At 37.7% G+C, this 10,843-nt stretch overlaps 1 long non-coding RNA gene across 2 annotated transcripts; it reads right to left on the bottom strand.

Annotated features, from left to right (window-relative positions):
* Positions 1–5,300: 5,300 nt before the first annotated feature.
* On the bottom strand, positions 5,301–8,594 carry LOC126399907 (uncharacterized). Of its 2 annotated transcripts, none has more exons than XR_007570931.1 (3): positions 8,436–8,594; positions 7,511–7,622; positions 5,301–5,573 (listed from the first exon to the last, which is right to left on the bottom strand). It is a non-coding gene; the product is annotated as an uncharacterized LOC126399907 (long non-coding RNA). The 2 variants fall into 2 exon arrangements; XR_007570930.1 differs by having other exon boundaries at positions 5,301–5,541.
* Between the last annotated feature and the right edge of the window lie 2,249 nt (positions 8,595–10,843).

Here is a 10,843-nt window from a genome sequence, read left to right as displayed (position 1 = left end):
ATAAACTGTACAATTAACCCAAATAGGGAATGCAATGACTGCAGGAAGTGTGTGTAAAAAAAGAGTGGTTTGGATGAATTTTGAGCAGATTATTTCCTTTGAATTTTACATTAAAGGTGAGTTTAACTTTTTTTTGTAAAATGCCTTGTCTGTATTATATTTCTTATTTTTAATCATCATGCATACAAGGTTTTGTTTTTTTTTGTGCCAAATTCAGTGTTTTCTTCTCTCTTATGTTTGACAATTGTTCTACAAGCTCTGTGGTTGTTTTAACTGCATACTTTTCAAAATCAGGTCGGGCCATTAAGCAGAAAGTGAAGACTCTGTGAATATAGCCTGTGTTCAGGTCTTCACTGTGCCCTTATCATGGGAGATTTTTTAAGTTAATAGCTTAAATAATAATCTAAACTTTAAAAATAGCAATTTATTTAGTATTCTTCACAGAAATGAATGAAGTGCTGCAAAATAGGCCTACTGTATATCTAAAAAAATGTTTTCTTACACCCCTTAAAATCAAGACGGCCTTGCAGCCCCTCATGAAGCTTTGGTGACCCCTGACAGGTGTCGGGACCCCCAGGTTGGGAAGCAGTGACTTAGAGGTAGACCTCTGAAAACTGACTGGCATGCAGCTGTTCAGGAAGCATTGGGACCTTTTACTTTTACTTTAGTAACAATACAGCACAAAAAGAAACAAATTCAATTGCTAGAGGATGAAACTAACTTTAATTTAGAGGTCATTGTTTTGCGTGTCACAAGTAGGTCTCAAGTTTTTGCACTCAAGCCCCAAGTCAAGACAGACAAATCCCAGATCAAGTCCCAAGTCCTAAATTTAAAGTTTCACGTCCCAAACAAGTCATGATGCACTCTTCATTAATTATATCATTCTAACAGCATAGTTTTTGTTTGCGAATAAAATTATCTTTCGTATAATTTTTTTCCAATTGATGCTAACGTTTCAGTAACATTAGTTCTTCATGGTTCCCTCCTGTCGGATTAGTTCAAACAAAGTGGATAAAGGTGGTCCACACCTCTGCTTTAATTTATTCAAATACTTTATTTAAAGGGACAGTTCACCCCAGAATCAACAATACATATTTTTCCTCTTACCTGTAGTGCTGTTGATCAATTTAGACTCTTTTGGTGTCAGTCATAGAGATGTCTGTGTTCTCTCCAGTATAATAGAACTACATGGCAATCAGCTTGTGGTGCTCAAAGCAGGTACATGGAAAATTTATCTTTTTTGATTTTGGGGTGAAATGTCCCTTTAAGTACTTTTTAGATTAATATTTTAAACAAAAAACATATTAACTCATAGGATATGATGCATTGTTAGAACTACCCAGCTGTATGCAAAGCAGTTTGAAAGAGCTCCACCGTGACCAGCTGTGACATAAAAACATTAATTGATCCATACATAACAAAGAGACATTAATACAGAATGTGATAAATAAAAGTGAGTGGAAGGGACCACTGTGCATAATGATATTCTTTACATTGTTGAATACTTTTACTCAAGGACCTGACTGCTTCCTCCACCTCTGTCCATTACATGTAAAACTCCTGCACTCAAACATTTTACTCAAGTAGCCTACAGATATTAACGACAGAATGTGCATGTCAGAACTAAACGTAAGCTTCATGTTGTTCAATTTTCAGTGTTGTTAATGTATAAAAATGTATCATGCTTTATAAGATGACCATATGTTTTGTAAAATCTTAATTTCAAAGTGTTTAATAGCTATCAATTACTGGAAGAGAAGTTAGTGGAGTATGGCAGCCGGCCATGGTTCATGGTTTTGTTGGTTTCTGACAAATCACAAGTGGCTTCTGAGTGAGACCGGGCTTGTTATTCAAACGTTTCACTCTACTTTTCACCCCCCTGCTTTGCTTCTTCTACTCGTTGTCTCGCTTCTTTTTATTCTGAAATACTCTTTGTGTATTTTTGATTTCAGGGTAAACTGTCCCTTTAAGTCATGTAATTGAATAAATTAAAGCAGAGATGTGGACTTGAGTCACTTGACTTAGACTCAAGTCACAAATTTGACTTGACTTTGACTTGACTCGAGTCACAAATTTGATGCATTCAGACTTGACCTGACAAAATCAAAGAACACTTGCAATTCAACTTAGACTTTAAAACCAATTACTCGTGACTTCACTTGGACTTGAGCCTTTTGACTTGAAAATACTTGATACTTTACCCCAAATCTCAAAGATAAAAAAGAGTATGTTATTCAAATGCGTCATCCTACTTTCTCTTCCCCCAGCCTTGCTTCTTGTACTGCCTTGTTGCTTCAGGTCTTTAATTCTGACATACTGCTTGTGTAAAAACCAAACAAAGAATTATTTTTTACAGTGTATCTGTTTTAAATGTAGACTTGTTTGTTGTCTTCCATCAAGGTAGAAACTACTACTACTTATTTTTAATCGCACTGAGGTACCTTGATCTCAACAGACTATATGTGTCCCATTAGAATGGACCAGAAAATGGTAGCATGAGTATGTTTCCCGTTTCTATTTCTGCTCCATGGTTGGAGACAAATCCTTCTGGCTGCGTGTAAATCAACCAGCTAGGCGCAGATGAAGATGGGCTTTGGGGAATTATCCGCCCACACACAACATTTCAAATTGAGATTTTAGAGATTTTTCAAGGCACTTTACAGATGATACATTCAAATGTCCTACTTACTCTTTTTTATTTGTAAAGCTGTCATTCCTGCTTGATTTGTTTATATCAGCATCAAACAGTTTTCAGTGTCCTCCCCAGATGAGGAGGTGTGATGGGTCACTCTTCTTTAAGGGGATGTGCTCATCAGATTTTTGTTGTGTGTGTGTGTGTGTGTGTGTGTGTGTGTGTGTGTGTGTGTGTGTGTGAGAGGTTTAAATGTCCCATGAGCTATGCTTGCTGTTGAGACTCTCAGGGACATTACTGCTACATGGTATCGTCATGTGTCACAAGAATATAACAAAAACAACATTTTTATGCACCAATTTGTGCATTTCTTATATCAATTTATAGTGTAAATGTCTTTATTTTATTTATTTTATCAAAATAAAACTCCTCTATTGCTATAAAGTTGCTACTGGTTATGTTTTCATTGTTTTAGATATTTAGGGGAACATGTATGTGTCATACCATGGCACCCGGCGGCTTCAGGGGGAAATGCGGAGGGACAAGGACGAAAGGTAAGGCTGTGAATGTCAGGGTGGGGCAGGTGGGATGGGTGGTGGACGGGTCCAACAGAGAGAGCAGTGTTCGCGTCCCATAAGATTCTAAAGCTGAACCCTGTTCTTTTTCCAAAACCTAACTACTTGCTTTTGTTGCCTAAACCTAACCACATGTTTTTGTTGCCAAAACCTTAACCATGTGCTTTCTTTGCCTAAACCTAAACACGTTTTTGTTGCCGAAATCTAACCACATGTTTTTGTTGCCTAAACCTAACCACGTGTTGTTGTTAACTAAACCTAACCACGTTTTTGTTGCCTAAACCTAACCACGTATTTTTGTGGTCTAAACCTAACTGCGTGTTGTTGTTAACTAAACCTAACCACATGTTTTTGTTGACTAAACCTCACCACGTGTTTTTGTTGTCTAAACCTAACCACGTGTTTTTGTTGCCTAAACCTAACCACGTATTTTTGTTGTCTAAACCTAACCACGTGTTGTTGTTAACTAAACCTAACCACGTGTTTTTGTTGCCTAAACCTAACCATGTGTTTTTGTTGCTTAAACCTAACCACATGTTTTTGTTGACTAAACCTAACCACATGTTTTTGTTGCCTAAACCTAACCATGTGTTTTCTTTGTCTAAACCTAACCACATGTTTTTGTTGCGTAAACCTAACCACATGTTTTTGTTGCCTAACCTAACCACGTTTTTGTTGCCTAACCTAACCACGTTTTTGTTGCCTAAACCTAACCACGTGTTCTTGTTGCCTAAACCTAACCATGTGCTTTCTTTGTCTAAACCTAACCACGTGTTCTTGTTGCCTAAACCTAACCATGTGCTTTCTTTGCCTAAACCTAACCACTTGTTTTTGTTGCCTAAACCTAATCACATGTTTTTGTTGCGTAAACCTAACCACATGTTCTTGTTGCCTAGACCTACTGTAACCACGTGTTCTTGTTGCCTAAACCCAACCACTTGCTTTCGTTGCCTAAACCCCACCATGTGTGATTGTTGTTGAAGGAAAAAAAAAGTCAATTCACGTTTGGTTGTGCCGACGTCTATTTTGAAAGAGACTGTATGTAAACTTTACATTTCCTGTGAAAATGGAAGTGTATCTTGAAAGAAGACGATGCATGTAACAGGCAGAACTTGACACGGTGTCCTAGAACATCAACAACCAACGCACCCAGGGTACCTTTCACATCGTATGTGGACGTGGAAAATCCATGACCAAGTACATCAATATGTGACGAGGTCGGAAGCGAGAATGTCTTGAAATAACATACGTTTTAATCTTTGGGATTGGGGGTAAGGTGTCAAGTATTTTCAAGTTAAAAAGGCTCAAATCCAAGTGAAGGCCTAAATCAATGCTGTAAAGGATAAAGTCCATCTACCTTGATGGAAAATAACAAACAAGTCTACGTTTGGGAGTGATAGATTGTAAAAAAAAAAATCATGCTGTGTTTGGTTCTCCCACAAGCAGTATATCAGAATAAAAGACTTGAAGCGAAAGGGAGTACAAGAGGCAAAGCTGGGGGAAGCAAAAGTAGGACGAAACGTGCAGTCTACGTGCAGACAGAATGAAGTTTGCCTTATCCATAAACCTGCAACATACAAATATAGGCTACCTAAGTTTTCTTTCACAATTGAATGTCTGACAACTAACTACGCTCCCTCATGTGAATTTTGTCTCCAGAGCTTGTTCGTGAACCTCTCCCTCAGCTGACAGCACCAGGATCGACTCTGTAGAATCACACGAGGTTATTCTCTAGCATCCAGCTTGTAAGTAAATCCCTTTGGCTCCTACACACATTTTCCTCCCTTCTCCACTGAGAGCGAGGAACTCCAGAAAAAACTTCTCTTCCTGGTTCTTTTTGTGGATTCCCTCAATCCTCACACTCATTGTAAGAGCTCAGAATGGAGAAGTGACATTAGACTGCTCAGTGCAAGTACTAATGTGAGGATTAAGCAGAGATTAACAGGCTCTTCTTGATTCCATTAAGAGTAGCTATTCCATGTTGAAGCCTGTGCTCAGCCAGAGGAGGCGGTACTTCTAATAGTTTAAGGACCTAACAAAAATATGGTGAGTGAAATAACATCTGTGATAACCAAGAAAAACAGTAGACTGTATGAGGTAAATGGACAAGCTTTTTATTTATTGTATTTTTATTGTATTTTTGTGCATAAAATGTTACAGTGCACAGGCAGTCAGTGTTATAGTGGAGTCCATAATGAAGTTAGAACATTCACGAAAAAAAACAAACATCTTTCACATTGACAGAAGAATACAGTATCAGAAGCACAGTGTCATCACCCCCCTCCTCAGTTTCTCTGATGGTTCAGTCCAGTGCAATAAGCATCGAAGGGAATGCTGGGAAAGTGGAAGGCTTTGATTAAATGAAGCTGTGATTTAAAAAAAAAAAAAAGACTACATGTTATTATGAGACTGCAGTAGAACATGTGACAAAATAGGTGATTCAAATAATCCAAATACAACACAATACTATTTGGAATTAAAGGTATATTCACCCTAAAATAGACAAATAAAATATTGAAAATAAAAGCTCAAACATGCGTTGTTAGTAACTTGAATATTGTACTCAGATTGCCATTTCACAATATCCATTTGTCAGCATCCAGTTTCCTCTTTTTGTTTCTGATTTTCCTGAGTTGCACAGTACTTTTTAGGTGTCCTTTCATTTTTTTAAATTTTCCTTTTAAATTTTAGATTCTGGGTAACATGATCCTTCATTAGCATCAGCATTCATCCTAACAAACTCACTGATAATCTTGGGTATCTGCTAGTGACATAAGTAAAGTAATGTAATAAAATTGGGGATGCACTGATCCAATTCTGACTCAAACAACTGCACTGACTCTAAGTTACATGGGTCGATCTATTTAATACAATTCTACATTTACAGCTGCTGTATCATCTTATATTTGTAGTAAATTCCTGTTTTCACTAAACATTTACAAAAGAATTTGCTTCCTTTTTATTTTGTATATTTGGTATTTATCAAGTTTGTTTGCACTTAATTGTGATTTAATGTTTATATTTTGTTCTCATTTCTTGCAGATGTATCCTGTATTTTGATTCTTACTTAACTTTTGACTCATCTGTTGCTGCATTTTTACTAACGAAGATTTTTTTTACCAAGTTGCCAGTGCACAATTTATTATTTTAATAATGAAATAACAATTCAGGAAATTCATATTGATTTATTTGTTACATTTTGTTTTACAATATTAGGAAATCAATGTTTAAGTCAAGCCTGATGTTGCCTTACACATAAAGAATGATAGCGGTCACTTCCACACAGTGAAGCACACATCTTACTAATTAAAGGTCCAATGTGTAAGATTTTATATATTTGGAGAAATGGAATGTTACATAATAAGTATTGTTTCTTTAGTTTTTTTAATCACCTGAAAATAAGAATCATCAAATTTTTGTCATCTCAGAATGAGCCATTTGGATCTACAAAAGGAGCGGATCCTTATCCATGGAGCTCACCATGTTGCACGGCCATGTTTCTACAGTAGCCCTGCATGGACAAACAAAAGTGGCTCTAGATAGGGCCATATGCGCTTTCGTGTTTTTGCGTTTTTGTGTTGGCCACCATAGTTAGTAAACCCACTGTGACGAGCCGAATAGCATCAGAATTGATGTGAAATGTGAAACTACTTTACGTAGTGTTTTTACTGCTGGTTTAAATCCACGGATCCATTTGTTTCAGGTAGGAAGAGACATCTGAGGATAATTCAGCTCCTGGTAAAATCTCTTTGAACATCTGGATCTTAAGTTATCAGAGATAAAAGGACATTAGCAGGTGCTAGGCTAACAGCCTGTCTGTGGTGAGCCAAACGGCATTGGAAACACTTTAAAAACTTTGCTTTATTCAGTGTTTTTCCCACTTTTAGTCACCTAGTCTATTTGGGGGAGGAGGAGACTTCTGGAGATAATTTGGCTCCCAGTAAAAACCTCAACTTTGATAACTGAAGGAATCCTAAGTCGGAGTTCATGCTTGCACATTGGAGAAGTCTCGGCTGGTTGCAATCTGCAGATGCCAGTAAATCCTACACACTGCTCGTTCAAACACCAATATTGGATCGGTACTCTCTCTACTCAGTGCATCCCCTAAACAAAATGAAAAATCCAAAAGACATAAAACACCCCAGTATACCAACTGACAGTGTCTGTCTGATTAACTGCTTGCTTTGAGAGATTATTACTTTATTTTGGTTTACACGCACTGATTATCTGTGTAATGCCCCAGGTCTTTATTCAGGAAAAACAAACAAACAATGATAATAGTTTGTCATTTGTGTGAACTTACATTTTATAAAGATGTACTTCTCATGTATCACGATCCCTCAGACAGGGCTTTTATACAGGCCTGGAAGGCATCTATCAGATCTTTACAGTCCTCTGCTCCCTTCTCTCTGACACTGAAACACAAAGCTGGATTTATAAACCACACTTAACACTCTCTGCACACACTGCTGCGTTATCCTCTCTGGCATATAACATGGTTTCAGGTCAAACAGTGCAAATTTGCATGATGTAGAACAAATGAACACATCCACTGGAAACTGTGGAGGAAATAAATCTTTAAATTTAGTCTATGCGCATCAAAGGGATTATTACAGTATAGCCTGATAATAATATTTCAGCTCAAACCCACACAGCTGCTTTTATCTGCGCTCGCTGACGTACGAGAGGAAGATTGAGCAATACGTGCAGCAGCTCCGCTAACACTAATCACAGCTGCACTTGGACACACACCAAACGTCTGTCGCTCTTTCATGTAACATGAACCAGCAGCCTGGAATGTGCTGATCCTCTGCTATAGGTCATACATGTGGAAGCCTATTTTAAACCTCAGGTCTATTTGTGCTTCTCAAGACCTTCATGTCACTGTAAGGGCCTGCTGTAAATGTCATGACACTTAGTCTTGTGATGTAGAGTGGATTCACTGCAAGTTAAGTTACAGTAAGTCTAATTAGAGTTAATGATCCACAGGATGTCATGCATACAACTCAGTAATGATGACTGAGAATGGCCCGAGGGGTGTAATTGAAAGTGACCAGGATTTAGCTGGAGCCCAAAACACAGCCACAAGTCTTCCTTAACGGCTCAAAGTTATACAAAGACACACTTAGACACCAATGACTCTCACTTTGGCTAGTGCAAATTTAATGCATTTGCATAAATACCTTCCTCAGCATTAATAATTGCACATAATTCCTGTCAGAACTCACCATTTGTCAACGTCCTCTTTGATAACCTGGCATGGTGCTGGCACAGCTTCATTAGAGTCTGGCATTTTTGACAGAGGAGAGCTGGAGTTTGTGGTGGTTGTGCGCTGCTTCAGGAGCTGCAGTCAAGTATGGTTACAGATTAGTTCCAGAGATGGAGGGTAAGACAGTGAGGGAGGGAGGGAGGGGGGGAGGACAGTGACCCTGTGCGGTGAACTCGGAAGAAATTAATCATATGCAAGAAATTCTAACTTTAATTTCTAGTCTTGCTATTTATGTTATGATGAAATGAGTTCTTTGTCTCTGATATTCTTTCCTATTTATGTTCATCAACCTTTAAAACTCAGGTGTTCTTAAATGCTTTCATTCCTGTTCTTTGTTTTACCGTCTTCCTAATGAATATGCAGATGGCTGACCTTTTGAGTCAAGCGTTATGCATTACAAAGACCTCATAATGCATCTAAAATACTCACTACAGGGGAGGGCCTTTTTCCTGAAGAGAGCCTGGAAAGCCTGGCTTTGTTTTACGCTGCTTTGTTGGCTTAAGAGGCGGAGAGTTGTTGCATTTGTTTCACCAATAAAATGTCAAATTGGCATTGAAGGCAGTGTTAGAAGGGATGTAACTAATAGTCTGAAAATAAGATGAAAATAAAAGCACATCAGTGAGGTTAATACTTTGCAGGAACACACTTTTGTTTCTTATTTTGAACATCCAAATGATCTTGTCCTGGTTGTGTTACATTTATCTACACAGCAGCATGCATTTGAGCATTCCGAGATTTACTACACTGAAACTTTTTGTCCCACAGTCAAAGGTTTTTCATCATACATCAGCAAACCTCTTGTAAGCACATACACTAATGAACATACATAGCTTTTTACTTAAGAAAAAGGGGAAGACATTCCCCCCATTGCTGCTCATCAAAATATATTGTGCTTTTTACATTTTAACATATAACTTTAGAATTTTCTTAGGATGTGTAAGTGATTTCTCCTCTAAATGTTATGTAAAAAGTTTGACAGAACAAGTACAGTTAACGTACCTTCACCTTGCTTTTTCAACAACTGCGTCTGGATGACAGTGTGAGGCTCCTTTTCCTAATTCTGGATGGGAAAAAAGGACGGCAATTATTCAGCTGCAAAAAAAAAATAAAAATACAAATACAAATGTTAATTGAAGTCAATTGAAATATGTAAATACTGTGTAAATTTGGGGGTAAAATAATGATTATTTAAAAGAAATGACAGTAAATTAAAACAATGACTAAATGTATTTCCATCACTGTGCATGTAATACAGGACAAAACATAGGAGATGCTTTGTCTCCTTTGATTTGCACATATGACACAGGAATACCTATTTTGGTCATATTTAGAGATATAAAACATTGTGCAAAGTGTTGGCAGTTAGCAGCTTCAGCAGGCTACAAGAGAATCTGCATCAGACTTCTATCTTAAAACAATATTATAATAATAATGATAAACTTTATTTATAAAGGGCTTTTCAAAACAAAGTTACAAAGTGCTTTACATGGTTGATCCTGGATTTGAAGCAATGCTGAATTCAAGCAAATAAAATGAGGCAATTTTAAGAAAATACAAAGAACAATAAAAATAAAAATAAAATAAAGATAAAATACCGTCTCTGAAGCAGATAAGCTAAGTTGGCCACTAATTGCGAAATAACTGATGACAACACAAATGAGACATATGTAAGATAAGCAGCATGCTAAAACTAATAAAAGGCTTTTTTGAACAGATTAGTTTCAAGAAGTAATTTAGAAGATGTTACTGATTCAGCGAGCCTCAGATCCTCAGGCAGGGAGCTCCAGAGCTGAGGGTCCTTGACTGCAAATGCCCGGTCACCTCTAGTTTTGAGCCGGGACTGAGAGACAGCCAACCGAGCCCTATCTGAGCATCTGAGGCTTCGACCTGGCTCATAGGGGAGCAGCATCTCAGCAATGTAGCTGGGGGCAAAGCCATGAAGTGCCTTAAAAGTTAACATCTTAAAATCAATTCTAAAACTGACTGGTAACCAGTAAAGAGAAGCTGAAACAGAGCTGATATGGTCATGTTTTCTAGTGTCAGTTAAAAGCTGAGCAGCTGCATTTTGCAGAAACCTTATGGCTGAGGCTCTACAATAACTTGATTTGTAACTGGTTTGTGAGGCATGAATAGCTTAACCTGTTTCCTTAATAGCTGCCACCTTAGTTTGGTGTGGTGATGCTGGCATTATTGCACAGGAGTGCATGTATGGAAAAATGCACATGTAATGACAATGGGTAATAGACTGGCTGATTGCAGATTGGCTGCTCATCATCTGTTTTGTGAATGAGTGATTGTTTTCAGAATGTACTTGTACTTCTTTACACTAAAAGACAGGGAAACATTTGGAGGTGTTGTGTTTTACAG

This window comes from Epinephelus moara, chromosome 13, assembly GCF_006386435.1.
Source record: "Epinephelus moara isolate mb chromosome 13, YSFRI_EMoa_1.0, whole genome shotgun sequence".
In the NCBI taxonomy this organism is placed as follows: domain Eukaryota; kingdom Metazoa; phylum Chordata; class Actinopteri; order Perciformes; family Serranidae; genus Epinephelus; species Epinephelus moara.
Note: the sequence above shows the minus strand (reverse complement) of the source record. Positions and strands in the feature narration are given on the sequence as shown.